We start from the raw sequence: 15,381 nt of genomic DNA, 5'->3' as shown, positions 1-15,381 counted from the left end.
CATTGGGTACAGAAGCCAATTTGAAGGACAGGTTACAAACCTTAGTTAATAGTTCTGCAACTTCACATTTGAGTTCTTTCAGAACTCTTGGGTGAATGCCATCTGGTCCCGGTAACTTGTTAATGTTAAGTTTATCAATTAATTCCAAAACCTCTCTAGTGACACTTCAATCTGTGACAGTTCCTCAGATTTGTCACCTACAAAAGCCGGCTCAGGTTTGGGAATCTCCCTAACCACCTTCAGCCGTGAAGACTGAAGCAAAGAATCCATTTAGTTTCTCCGCAATGACTATCGTCTTTAAGCGCTCCTTTTGTATCTCAATCATCAAGGGGCCCCACTGATTGTTTAGCAGGCTTCCTGCTTCTGATGTACTTAAAAAACATTTTGTTATTACCTTTGGAGTTTTTGGCTAGCCGTTCTTCAAACTCCTCTTTGGCTTTTCTTATTACATTCTTGCACTTAATTTGGCAGCGTTTATGCTCCTTTCTATTTGCCTCACTAGGATTTGACTTCCACTTTTTAAAGGAAGTCTTTTTATCTCTCACTGCTTCTTTTACATGGTTGTTAAGCCACGGTGGCTCTTTTTTAGTTCTTTTACTGTGTTTCTTAATTTGGGGTATACATTGAAATTGGGCTCTATTATGGTGTCTTTAAAAAGCGCCCAGGCAGCTTGCAGGGATTTCACTTTAGTCACTGTACTTTTTAACTTCTGTTTAACTAACCCCCTGATTTTTGCATAGTTCCCCCTTTTGAAATTAAATGCCACAGTGCTGGGCTTTTGAGAAGTTCTTCCCACCACAGGGATGGATGAGGACAAGGGAGAATTTCAGCCAAAACAATTCAGCCATTTCCAAAAACAAGGCTAAGGAAAATAACGTTTTTCAGTGTTAAAGAAATCTTGTGCTTTGGAAAAGGGACTTGAAATTTAGCAGGAGGGTGGCCTATGTGTCAAGAATGTGCATTTTGTTGTCCCACATGTTGGCCACATTTGGCCAAGTTATAAGCTGATGAAAAATTGCAATTCAGACATGCTTGATAGAGACTTGCAAGCGTTTAACAGCTAAATTCTCTGAAGATTCTATCCTAGCTGAGCATTCTCAAGCCTCTCACAGCTCTAGTGCTGGCCTGACACCAACCCACAGTGTGAATACTGGGGAGTTGGGGAGACTGGGACTGGTTTGAGACTAGTACTTACTAGACAGAGAAACTGGGACTGAGGTGAGGAGCCAGTGGTGCAAGAGAGACAGGGACAAGTTGGAGGGGATGAGCCGGTGCAGCTTTGCTACCACCACCACCTCTTGCTGTTGCTGCATTGCTGTGTCCTTGGTCTGGTCGGATCCTGTCCAGTTTCACAGCACCACAACCACCTAATACAGCTATTAGTAATCACCCCATTAGAACTTCCTGCATATGGGATCACCTTTGCTTCTATCTCTCTTACCACACTACACTTAGCCACAATACCGTGTTCTGAGGTTCCACCACCTAGCGATTTCATCTTAGTGATTTCATTAGGTGGTGGGGAACCTCACTGCAGCTGCTCTCTATGGGCTGTCTTTCACCACAACCCCTGTCTCCACATCAGGTCTAAGGCTCAGTTCATAGACCAGCTTATCAGTTTTCAGAGTAGCAGCCATGTTAGTCTGTATCCGCAAAAAGAACAGGAGTACTTGTAGCAGCTTAGAGACTAACAAATTTATTTGAGCATAAGCTTTCGTGGACTACAGTCCACTTCATCGGATGCATAGAATGGAACATATAGTAAAGAGATATATATACATACAGAGAACATGAAAAGGTGGGAGTTGTCTTACCAACTCTAAGAGGCTAATTAATTAAGAGAAAACACTTTTGTAGTGATAATCAAGATAGCCCATTACAGATAGTTTGACAAGAGGTGTGAGAATACTTAACATGGGGAAATAGATTTAATGTGTGTAATGGCTCAGCCATTCTCAGTCTCAATTCATCTAGATATTTGCCTAGTTTTACAACAGGCTACATAAAAAGCACTAGCAAACTAAAATTTCATACAGACAATGATTTGTTGATACTGCTCTATATACTATACACTGAATGTAAGTACAATCTTTATATTCCAATTTATTTATTTTATAATTTTATTGTAACAATGAGAAAGTAAGCGATATTTCAATAATAGTGTGCTGTGACATTTTTGTATTTTTCTGTCTAATTTTGTAAGCAAATAGTTTTTAAATGAGGTGAAATTTGGGGTACACAAGACAAATCAGACTCCTGAAAGGGATATAGTAATCTGGAAAGGTTGAGAGCCACTGCTCTAAGAAGCTTGGTTGAGGGAGCATGGGTTACTGTGTAGTCATGCTGCTGTGGGAGATCCTCCAACTACAAGGATCTTTATAAAGGGGCATGCCCTGACTCTAGTAGAGAGGAGGCTAAAGAGCTCTTCTGGACTCAGCAAGCACTAATCAGACACACCTGTAAGGCTTGCTCTGCCTCGAAGTGGGGAAGCTTAAAAAGGGAAAGCCTGTCTCAGGAAGGGGTGGTGAACAGGAAGAAGATTGCTGTACCTCAGAGACTGCTGATCACAGAGACAGATCACCCAAGAGGGAGACAGTTGCAGGCCTCACCACCCGTTTCTGCTTCCATGGAACTGCTGCAACTTTCCAACAGCTTTATGAATAGAATCCTTAGCCCACACCATCAGTATGCTGCATCCTACCTAGATGACATTGTCGTCTGCAGTCCTACTTGGGAAGATCACCTGCAACAATCAAAGGCAGTGTTAAAGGCCCTCAAAGATGGCGGTCTTATGGCCAACCCTGCAAAATGTAGACTAGCCATGACTGAAGTCACCTATTTGGGGTACTGCATAGGCAGCGGCCTCAGGAAACCAGTGATCCACAAGTTACAGGCCCTAACATCATGCCCAGTTCCCCAGATGAAGAGTCAAGGTAGGCATTTTCTCAGCATGGCAGGGTATTGCTGAAGGTTTATCCCCAGTTTTGCCTCAATCACAGCCCCTCCCCTTCACAGACCTCATACAAGGTAACAACTCCAAAAATATCTGATGGGATGAGAAATGTGGGGAACCTTTAGTGAACTGAAAGCATGACTATGCCTGATGCCCATGCTCTTCAGCCCCGATTTTCCCCGTGAATTCATACTTCACACGGATGCCTCAGAAATCTGACTTGGTGCCATGTTCTCACAAAACTTCATAGGAGAAAAACATCCAATTCTGTACCTCCGTAGGAAGCTATTCCCTAGAGAAAAGGCCTACTCAATTATTGAAAAGGAGGCACTAGTGACCAAGTGGACCATCAATTCCCTTGATCACAGATCATGATCTCCTACACTAGATCCATACCCTGAAAGCCATGAACCTATGTATAATGTGATGGTGCCTTGCACTTCAACCCTATTGTTTCAGAGTGCAACACCGGGTGGGAAAGGACCATACTAATGCCAATTTCTTTTCACAGGAAATCAGAGATGGAGACAACCTGCCCCAGGACTGCCTTTCCAACTTGAGGGTTGGGGTTTGTGAAGGGGCACACCTTGACTCTTGTAGAGAGGAAGCTAATGAGCTCTTCTGGACTCAACCAGCATTAACCAAGCCCACCTGTAAGGCATGCTCTGCCCAGAGGGGAAAAGCTTAAAAAGGAACAGTCTATAACAGGAAGAAAACTGTTGACCATAGAGACAGATCAGCCAAGAGAGAGAGACAGTTGCAAGCTTCACCACCCCTGAGACTGCATAGATGAGGTATAAAGTGAGGTGACCCAGGAGGAGGGGGCTGGAGGCAGACCCTAATTAAAGACACTATGCCCCTGGCAAAATTTCCAGTGGGAAGCCTCTCAGAGCAGATGCGGGTCATCAAAAATGGCCATGAAGACTTGAAGGAAGGCATCCAAGTCCAGGAGCACTGAGATGTTCTGCTCCAATAGTGGGGGAGGCCCAATCAAGAGCTTCTCCAGAGAGCAGTCTGACCAGTAGCCCCACCTTAGTCTGGTCTGTGGGGATGGAGCAGGAAGAGCAGCCTGCATTGGTTCAGAAACCCCAGAATTCTACCTATTCCCATTAAAGCGTTTGGGCAGTGGCACTGCAGGGGCTGATTCAGGAAATGAATGGTCTGTTTGGGCACATAATGTCAGTGCTTTTCCCCTTCAGCATGCCATCTGCTTCCATAGGGTCTGTGCACCACCCGAGCCTGCAACTGGGCTAATTGCTCACACAGGTGTCTGTGATTTGCATGCACACTGCGTAGCTTGGGTCTGTAGTGTGACGTATGCATGCATCTGAGCAATATATAAATTTTGGCAGCTGTATGATGACATAACTTGTGTCTACCAAAGTTTGTAGCATGCATAGATACACCCTTATTTTTATCCAATCTAATGTAAAATGTCCAAAGTGATACTTTTTTCTAAATTTATCCCACACACTAACAGATAGGAATCATAGGGCTGAAAGGATCCTTGAGTTCATCAAATCCAGCTCCCTAAGGCAGGACCAAGTAACCTGTCAGGGATGGTCTAGGTTGTTTGTCCAATCTGTTCTTAAAAACCTCCAATGATGGGAGATTCCACAACCTCCCTTGGAAGCCTATCCTATTGCTTAACTATCCATATAGTTAGGTATTAGGGAAAACTTTCTAACTAAGTCTCCCTTGCTGCATATTAAGTCCATTATTTCTTGTCCTATCTTCAGTGGACAAGATCAACAATTGATCTTTATCCTCTTTATAACAGCTGTTAACATATGTGAAAACTTATCTGGTCCACCTACCCACCCCAGTCTTTTCTCAGGACTAAACATGCCCAGGTTTTTTAAACCTTTTATCATTTTTGTTGCTCTCTTCTGGACTCTCTCCAATTTGTCCACCTAAAGTGTGGTGCCCAGAATTGGACACAATATTCCAGCTGAGGCCTCACCAGTGCTGAAAAGAGGGCCAATTAGCTCCTGTCGATATACCCCAGAATTATATTAGCTTTTTTCTGTCTGAAATAGTTAGACTTCCTGGAACCACAACTCCATCATATTGTTGACTCGTATTCAATTTGTGGTCCACTACAACCCCCAGATCCTTTTAGTAGTACTACCACCTAGCCAACTATTCCCCATTTTGTAGTTGTGCATTTGAATTTTCTTTCCTAACTGAAGTACTTTGCCCTTGTTTTTTAGTGAATTTCACCTTGTTTATTTCAGACCAATTCTCCAGTTTATCAAGGTCATTTTAAATTCTAATCTTGTCCGCCAAAGTACTTGCTACCCCTCCCAGCTTGGTGTCATCTGCAAATTTTATAAGCAGACTCTCCACTCCGTTATGCAAGTTATTTATGAAAATATTGACTGGTGCCAGACCTAGGACTGATCCCTGTGGAACCCCACTAAACACCCAGTTTGACAGCAAACCATTGATAATTACTCTTTGAGTATGGTCTTTTAACTAGTTGTTTACCCACTGTATAATAATTTTTCAAATCATTAAAGAGCTCCTGCTAGAAAGAATAATAAGAGATCAAAATTGTTCTCTTTCCTTCACATTGGGAGAGTTTGCAATTGTGCCTTTAATATTGCCTCCTTGAACATCTCTCCACAACTCCTTTATTTCTTTAATTTTCTTCCCATGGGACTTTACTTACCAGTTTTCTGAGTTTGTTAAAGTCTGCTTTTTTGAAGTCCATTGTTCTTATTCTGCTGTTTTCACTTCTTCCTTTCCTTAGAACAGTGTTTCTCAAACTGGGGTCACTGCTTGTATAGGAAAGCCCTTTGCGGGCCGGGACGGTTTGTTTACCTGCCCCGTCTGCAGGTCCAGCCGATCACGGTTCCCACTGGCCGAGGTTTGCTGCTCCGGGCCAATGGGGGCTGCTGGAAGCGGCGCGGGCTGAGGGACATACTGGCTGCCGCTTTCTGCAGCTCCCATTGGCCTGCAGCGGCGATCCACGGCCACTGGGAGCCACAATCAGCCGGACCTGCAGATGGGGCAGGTAAACAAACCGGCCCGGCCCGCCAGGAGCTTTCCCTACAGAAGCGGCGACCCCAGTTTGAGAAACACTGCCTTACAATCAGGAAATCTGTCATTTCATGATCACTTTCACCCAGATTGCCTTCCCCCATCAGATTTGTAATCAGTTCCTCTCTGTTGGTCAGAATCAAGTCTAAAATAGCTGACCACCTGGTTACTTCCTCCACTTTCTAAAACAAAAATTTGTCCCGAATACATTCCAAGAACTTATTAGAAATGTTGTGTTTTGCCTTTTACTTTTCCAGTAGGTGTCTGGGTAGTTAGAGTCCCCCACTGCTAGCAGGTCTTGTATTTTAGATATTTCTGTTTGTTCTGGAAATGCCTCATCCACCTCCTCTTCCTGATATGGTGGAATATAATAGACATCACCATGACATCATCCATATTTTCTTTCCTCTTTTATGTGAGGATGGAAAGTAAGTTTTCCCTCTCTTAATCCTGTTGCTTCCTTGTTCTACCATGGCAAAATAATGCCTCTCCATTGACAATTCAGATATTCCTAGATATATATTTGTTGTTTTTGCCTGAATCCCTCACACTTGTCAGTTTCATATAGGGATGGTTTAGTCAGTCTGAAATAGTTAGACTTCCTGAAACCACAATCAAGTATTTAAAGCTCATTGAAACTGATGCAGTGTAAGCCTTGCCTACACTTACAGACTGATTCTCATTTACATTAAGGCCTCATCACACCATCTGGCAACATAAAGAGACATTGAAATGGATATAAATTACATGCCAGTGTGATGTAAAGAGACCTTAGTGTCAGTGAGTCAGGATCTGGATTTTTTTTAAACTACTGGTTTAGTTGTCCCAGTGCAAACCCTAGCATAGATGTAGTTTACACCAGTGCAACGCAGTTTGTAATGGTGCAGCTTAGAGCTTGCACAGACAAGGCCTTGGAATAGTTCAGCAATATTATTTAATATGAAATATACAGCAAGAGGGAAAACTGCTACTAATTGATTACTTATTGGTAAAAATAAATGAGGAAAGTATAGCATACTTTGTTTTAATGAACAGTCATGTCATTCATTCCTTACTTCTTATCTTGTTCAGTAATAAACTGATAATAGTTTACTAAAAAATTAAAACAGAAATTTCTTAATTGTTTAAGGATTTCAGATAAAAAACTGAGAATATCAAAGACTGGAGAATGAAGGAGGAGGAGTGAGTACGGATCAATCAGTTGTTTGTGCAGCACTTTGACGATGTGACACTGTAAAAAGTACTAATTATTGCAGAGAATATAATTAGTTATGTAGTAATTGCACAGCCAACCATTTTGTACCAACCAGTAGATGTTATACCATATTGTTAATAGCAGAAGTAGCACGTTGGGGTAATATGTTGCCAAGGATTTGCACTTGCTTCCTCCATTTATTTACTGTGAAATATTCTCCAGGATACAGGAGCTTTTCCTGAACACAATGTAAAGTTTTGGAAGATGAACTAGCATGTATTGAGTTCCAGTATGTGTTGATATCAGTACTGGAAATCAAACATAACAGTCAACATACAACACAGCTCAGTATTTTTATTATTAAATGTAGCAAGCTGAATACAAGTAGTATTACATATGAAAAGTAATTATTAAAAGTAATTATTTTAAGTTGTTAATACTTCATTTTTCCTAGCTATTCACTAAATACGTTTATACTGACAAATATAAATTTAGTTATCTTAGATGGAAAACGTATTGACGTCAATTTAACTATATTCTGTCATACCCCACTATTACTATGTAGTTTAAAACTGTTTTTCATAAAACTCACTGATTCATCCAATACAATGCAGTGTATTATAATATTCACAATGCTCGGCCGTCTTTTAAACTGGCCTTCAACAAGAATTACACTGCTTTAAAGTGTTATTTTTGGAAAGTTCTACTCATTAACTATATCTGTTGCAAAATATACAACAGTGAATGGCACCTTCTACTCACAATGCTCAGTTGAAATGATCATGTAAACATTTATGCATCTGTAAGGATCATATTTAAATAATCATCAATTAAATTTAATTACAGTATGTCAGGCGGTATTTTTAAAGTAATAGATTATCTTTTATTACAAAGTAATAAATATGTCTATATACAAAATTGCCTGAATTATATGATTAAAAGTCTAATCTAGAAAATGAAACAATAGATTTTAATAAGGGATTGATGATATTATAACCACATGAAGTATATGAAAAGATCTAGCATAGCCTCAGTATATACTCAGTACCGATTCACAACCCTGTGCAAACACAATATAAAATAGACACTATCTTAGGTTACAATGTTATGAAATATTGCTATATCCTGGAATATCATTGGGCGAAGTTCAGAGGTAATGTAAGATACACATCAGTTAATCAGTGTGAATAATTTTTTTTAATTGATGTAATATGTATACTGAGGATGGCAGGGGGCTAATTTGGTCTGTCCCACCCTGCCCTCTCTCTCTCCCCCTCCCAGCCCACCCTCACCCCATCTCATCCTCACATAATGTAATCTCACAGCAAAAAGCACGTAGAGCCAGAATCACATGCCTAGCCAACTCTTTGTGGACAATGAGTAAGGCTAAGATTTTTGTCACAGATATTTTTTAGTAAAAGTCACAGACAGGTGACGGTCAACAATGAAAAATTCATGGAAGCCTGTGACCTATCCCTGACTTTTATTTAAAATATCCATCACAAAGTGAGGAGCCTGGGCATCTGCCCATGGTCTGGGAGTTCCAGGGGCCTTCGCCACCCATGGGGGCTAGAAGCTCCAGGGTCCCCCTCCACTCGCAGCTCCAAGTAGCAGGGGTCCCCCCTGCCACTTGCAGTGGCTGGGAGCAGTGGGTGGTCCACCTGCTGCCCACAGCTGGCCAGGAGCTGCAGGGGTACCCTGTAGCTCCTGGCCTCTGCAGGCAGCAGGGGACCCTGCAGCTCCCAGCCAGCGCTGGCTGAAGTCACGGATTCAGTGACCTCTGTGACTGAATCGCAGCCTTAACATTGAGCACATGCTCCACAGGCCACAGATTAGAACCCAATATGTTTTTTAAAAAATTCCTCCCAATGACAAGTTACTTTATTCTATGTACAGTACTAATTTCTTACATGTTTTGACTACAAGAGAATGGATGGATGTCCCTGTACTCATCTTGGCAAATGATCATATTACCCCCACTCAAGCCCAAGAAAAGATTTTCCTCACTTTGACTCATTCTCAATTTTTCATAACCTAACAGTCCACATAGTACTGTAAAAGTATTACAATAGGATTGAGTGTATTGGGAGTCACAGTAAAGATGTCTTCAATAGGGCAGGCTTGCAAAGGAAGTAGATTTTTTTTAAAGAGACTTTTCACTTGCAGTTTATCCCTCTTCTTCCCCTGGCTGGTTTTGTGCGGTGACCTCAACTAGCAAACCACTTCAGCAATCTTGTCAATCTATTATGAACTCTTTGGAGTGGAGGCTTTCTTTTATTGTGTATTTGTACCAGTATCTAATACGATGGGGTTCTGATTTCAGGCAGGACTTCTAGGCACTCATGTATTACAAATAATTGAAGTAAGCATATGGTCTGAATGAACTCTCTGCTGCCATCTATTGAGGAACTGAAAGAAAAGACCTCATGAACAGACTTTATTTGTCTTGACATATATGCTTTGCCAAGGTGACCAATTCTGGCTGTTTTGGGTTAAAATTCACTGAAGTCTTGGATACAGGGGTAATGAAATGTTGTTATCCTTACTGTATGACTAAAGGGCAACAGAATTGTACTTAATATGACCTAACTGAGTGTGTTGGGGTATGGAAGGGTTAAGTGAAGACCTGGGAAACTGCTATCATGGTAATAGGGAGTAAGGCACAGGCAAGCACTATTTCGTCGCTTGATAAAGTTGCTATCCTTTTCCCTTCCCTTCTGCCTCTTAAGGATAGATAAGCATTGTAGCTGAATAAGGAATATGGTTGTCTGAAGGATAACAGCCTTTGTGTGAAGAAGTATCTCCCCCCTCCCTTCTCTCCCAGCTACATAAATGAGCTTGGGGTCATGGCCCCTTCCTCCCTCCCATGTGAACTGCTGATTAAGGGAACTTGTGGCTACAATTACTGCAAAGAAATGTATCTTCAAGGTAAAAATGTCTGTATAATATGTTTAATGCTTAATGTCTTGCATCTGAAGAAGTGAGGTTCTTACCCACGAAAGCTTATGCTCCTAATACTTCTGTTAGTCTCAAAGGTGCCACAGGACCTCTGTTGCTTTTTACAGATTCAGGCTAACACGGCTACCCCTCTGATGTTTAATGCTGTAAACAGGGGTGGGTATAATTATATTCAGTATATAGCTATTAATATTCATTATATGGGCATTCATATTATTAAATAAGGGTTTGGGGGATGTTGAAGCAAATGTGGGTATTTACATATTAACTTAGATAAAAGAGTGTGATGTGATTAACTCGGGGCTTACTTGACGATTGGGTTGAGGGGAACAAATACCGCAATAAAGAAGTCCATTCACTCAATCCGCCTCTGGATCCTCCTGCTCCTTCTTTCCATCTCTAACAGAGCGGTCACCATAACATTAGTCTCACTTGCTAAGCATGTGGTAGCGATCCAAAACCAAAGGAGGTGGGAGACAAGTGTTTATATCTGGTGGGTAGTGTTGGATGGTAGCAGCTGGCAAAGCAGCAGCGGTAATAGTGGTACAGGTTTCACTTCCGTTAGAAGCTGAAGATGAACCCACCTGATGTACCCCTGGACTTTGGGACTTGTCTGACCTCCAACAACAAACCATTAGTGATATTCAGCAGAGGGAAAGGGGACAAGATGTACTGAAGATACATTTGCCTGTTGGACTTTCATACTGCAAGGTGGGAAACGAGGCAAAGGGCACTGCCTAACATACTGTGGGAGAGAGTTTGCATAGTTTTGCATTATTGTTTGTTTTCCCAAATTAATGTTATGCTCCCTTTCCCCTTAATAAAAGTTTTCTTTTTGTTATGTACAGACTCAGTGCTTACTAGCAGGGACATACTGTCTATTAGAGGTGTTCAGGGGAGGTATTTAGTTTTTGCAGGTTTCTGGGTTGGGGCTAGAGCAGGTTCTCTCTTGTTATTTTAAGAGAAATCCCTTGATATTGAACCCAGCCCTTACTGCTACCAACACCATCTGACAGAAAGGTTGCATTAACAATAATTAGTGTGAATATATTTCTGTGTTCCTCCATTGTAAAATGGAAAACAGTGTTGCTACACAACCATTGGTGAGACAGTGAGTTGACCCCTCATCTCACCTTTCCACATGGTGGGACTGGTATTCAGCCAGAAAGCCACTTGTTCTCTCCCAGCTGGCTACATCCACTCTCAATGTGAAATGTTATGACCACCGACCTAGATTATTAGTTGTCACTAATTGAGGAAAGAGGGACTGTGAGAGGTTAGTGAGTGAGCAAACAAAATGAATTAACATCTTTCAGCAGGAGGGACCAACTCCAGGCATCCTTACCTATAACCAGAAAAACACTGAACATCACCTCTCTAATTTCAGGATAACCCAAGCCCAAAATCCTGAATACATTTTGGACATGAGGCCCAAACTCCAGGCTGGTCAGATGGTAGCTATAGAAAACACAATTCTTTCCAGAAAACTGAAAAACTGTTACTGAATGAGAGGACGTATCCTTGATGTGCCAAAACATCCCTGTCTTGACACTTGGTCAACCAGTTAAGTAGTCCCTAAGTGCTCAGACCAGACAGATCAGTGATTTGACTGCTCTTCCCTGGGGTTATTTTTAAAGCATATAAAGTGGTTCTCCATATTTAAAAAAAAAATCCAATGTGTTTCTTAAATCTGCCCAAACTCTTACCTGAAATTGTCATGTTCTGCTCTCTACTCCGTACTCCCCATCAAAATGAGAGGAAACCATCCTAAAGGTGAAATGGGACAGAACTCACTTGAAGCTAGGCATAGATTCTGACCAGTGTCCACATTAGCAAAGGAAACAGGAGTTTATGGTTTACCTGTAATCCAGATATCTACTCCTTGTGCCAGCCTTTTTCCATTCTGTGAGTAACAAAGCTGCTCACTGGATAAGAGTGAACAGTAACTGTTATTTATTTATGAATTAGACTGACATGGTGTTTTACAGAGTAAGACATGTTCCCTGCCCTGAAGCATTTATACAAGACAGAGTGAAATGCCACCAACTAAACGGCAATGGAGAAAGGAAACAAATCGTGTGTCACCAAAGCCACCACAACGCTCTGGATTTGGTCCTCCAGTATCAGCCAAACACACCTGTCAATCTTCTCCTGGAAGAAGAGATATCAGCCACATTCCATTTTCTCTGACCGATGGAATAACCTATCATATATCATTCATTTACCAAGGTCTCTGTGAAAGCAACATCTGCCTCAACCTTATCCTGAAGGTACTAGCAATATACCTATTAATAACAGATCCATGAACTCTGAAACAAATGTACTGTAACAAGCACTGCAGAACAAATATGCATAACAGATGCACAGCCTCTGGGGACTTAGACATGTGATGATAGTCAATATGTACAACATAAGGCTTATCTTTTCTCCCACCAAAAAAAATAATCACTATTTTGTTCTTGAGATTAACGGTCTATACTGTATCATAACCAGAATGGGAAACAATTAAACAAGTATATCCCATGTTGCTCATAGGACCACACATGTAGTGATTTCCATTTGTAGCATACCCAGGAAAGACTGACTAGATTGCAGGTCAGAAGGATAAATTCACACATCACTAAATGACTCCTCTGATGTCACAGGAGCTACATCAGGGATGGGTTTTGTTCAGAATGTTTAAAATACTTGTTTTTGAAATTGTGTGTCCTTTTTTTAAAAAAAACACAAATACATTAAGAGTGGTGTGATCAAAATTACTCGATAGCTGATTACATCTCATGAATTTACATTGTCATTAACAGAAATAATCACAGACAACTAACAACATTTAGGTGATTGACTATATTGCAAAGAAAAATAAAACATTCCACTAATTGCATGCACAATACAGCATGTATTGGATTTCAGTAATTTGGGGGTGTTTTTCTTATTTGTAATTCGTGTGATAAAATGCACACATTTTTCATTAGTTATAAGGTCCATAAAATGCAACTTTTGATGAAATACTCTTGCACAACTTTAGCAAGTTTTCTATCAGGAGAATCAAAGATATCAGTCAGGAAAAATGGCTTGGAAAAATTAAGATTAAATGCTCTATTTTTTGTGGATGAGGTAGGTCTTGGTTCATAATCCATGAGTCTATTAAAACCTTATGACAAAGAAAATCAAACAAGTCTCAAACCCTTCCTCAATTGTGTAGAATTATGGAAGTATGCATTATAAAAATTAAGATATCAGCATGCCCCTCAGCCTATTTCTGTAAAGCTCAGCATTTAATCATTTATTTTGATAGTGCTTTACCAGCAGAAAACAGTATAGACTGTCTTTGGTTCAGATTCTTATACCACTGTAGTATCTGAGCACCTCCCAGGAGTGTACTGAACAAAATGACTAACATCTGACAAGTGTGGTTCTAAATTCATGGAGATATCCCATCTCCTAGAACTGAAAGGGACCTTGAAAGGTCATCATGTCCAGCCCCCTGCCTTCACTAGCAGGCCCCTAAGTGGCCCCCTCAAGGATTGAACTCACAATCATGGGTTTAGCAGGCCAATGCTCAAACCACTGAGCTATCCCTCCCCCTCCCTCAGTCTTTCTTACCTTCTATACCTGTCCCCACCCCTGGAAAAATTGTATGAGGTACTCTTTTTTAATTTCCATTTTTAAAAATAGCACCATATATTGTATTTATACTATGCTATGTGTACCTGCACCCTCACTTTACAGACACAAACACCCAGATATCACCTCATCAAGAATTTTAAATAGTTAATATCTTCATGGCCCAAGGATATACTAACATCTGCATAGGTTCTGAATGGCCTGAGTCCCTACCTTACCCCCAATACCACACATGCTGTATTAATGTTCAAAGCACACACACAAACCTGTCTCCATCTGGGTTTTTCCTTTACTCTTACTTGAACAACTAACACATTTTAGCCTGAGCTTCCTCATAAGCTGGATACTTCTAGGGTTATTCCTTACAAACCCTGCTTCACACCTCTTACTCTCTCTCTTGTCTTGTACTCTCCACCTTTTATCATCCTGAGTTAGAGCTAATGGGACCCACCTGATCTGGCTCCAAACAAACAGAAAAGACCTCAGTGGAGGGTTCTAGAACCTGACATCCTGTCACAGACCCCAATGTGTTTTGGGTGGCAATTCTAATACTCATGAGCACACAGGTACCTAGGTCCCCCATGCATGAGACGGGACAGAGGAAATGGGAGCCAGATGGGCTTCATAGTGAGGCCTAGCTAGATCTCCTCTCTCTGGAACAGGATCTGAACCCTTTCTTTCTCAGCATTAAAAGGGAGACAAAATTACACTCATGAAGTCTGCAAAACCACCACAAAAATGACAGGAGAACTCAAGAAAGAAAAACAGGAACCCAATAAAATATTAAAATTTAGAGAAAATAAATAGAATAATAATAACAAAACCCCAACCTTCTTACCTCCTCAGGCACTGCCACCCAAAGATAGCTTTCCTCATTGCAACAGACTCTGGGGTTCCAGGCACAGATTCCATGCGGCAGAAGCTTGGGGTGAAGTGGGTGACCCTCCACCATAGCACCTGCAACTTTAATGTGTAATCATAGCCCCTGTCCCTGGTGCAGCACAGAGACATTCACAGCATCTATCAGAACAAAGCAGAAGTGAGAACTAGTGCAAAAAATAATTAGTTCTTATACAATCTTTTCATCCTTGGATCTCAAGACCCTACACAAAGGGAGGGAGGTGTCACTATTCCTTTCCTACCAATGGAAAAAACTCTAGAAACAGAGAGGTAAAGAAATATGCTCAAGATCATAGAGAGGCTAGTATCAGAGCCAAGAACAGAATCCAGACCTACAGATTCCCAGTCCAGTATCCTAGCCACTTGTCTATGCTGACTCAGGTGGTCTGCTTATATAACAAAAATTGTATATTGTAGATGTCATACACTGCTACAGGAAGCTGTACTGAAAATTTTGGGATGAATGCAACAACCTACAGAGCCTGCAAAGCTTTCAGGAAATGTTGTGTGAATACACTGCATTGGATGCACCCCACACAAGATGGATAGTTGGGCCATTACATTAGAATCTTGGCTGTTTCCATCATAGCAGCGCCAGTTGAAAAATAGCAATTCCTTGGTGTAGCCAGGGCTTATCTGTCCAGTGACTTTTGCAAGTCACCCAAGTCTTGCTCAGTTCCTTAGATATTAATACATTCCAATCAGA

General features: G+C 41.2%; 1 long non-coding RNA gene across 1 annotated transcript; it reads right to left on the bottom strand.

Moving 5' to 3' along the window:
- Nucleotides 1–1,675: 1,675 nt before the first annotated feature.
- LOC135982282 (uncharacterized) lies at nt 1,676–14,795 on the bottom strand. Its single transcript, XR_010599560.1, has 2 exons — nt 14,614–14,795; nt 1,676–2,743 (listed from the first exon to the last, which is right to left on the bottom strand). It is a non-coding gene; the product is annotated as an uncharacterized LOC135982282 (long non-coding RNA).
- Between the last annotated feature and the right edge of the window lie 586 nt (nt 14,796–15,381).

The sequence above is a fragment of the Chrysemys picta genome, chromosome 3 (genome assembly GCF_011386835.1).
Source record: "Chrysemys picta bellii isolate R12L10 chromosome 3, ASM1138683v2, whole genome shotgun sequence".
In the NCBI taxonomy this organism is placed as follows: Eukaryota; Metazoa; Chordata; order Testudines; family Emydidae; genus Chrysemys; species Chrysemys picta.
This window is presented reverse-complemented; position numbering and strand designations above follow the sequence as displayed.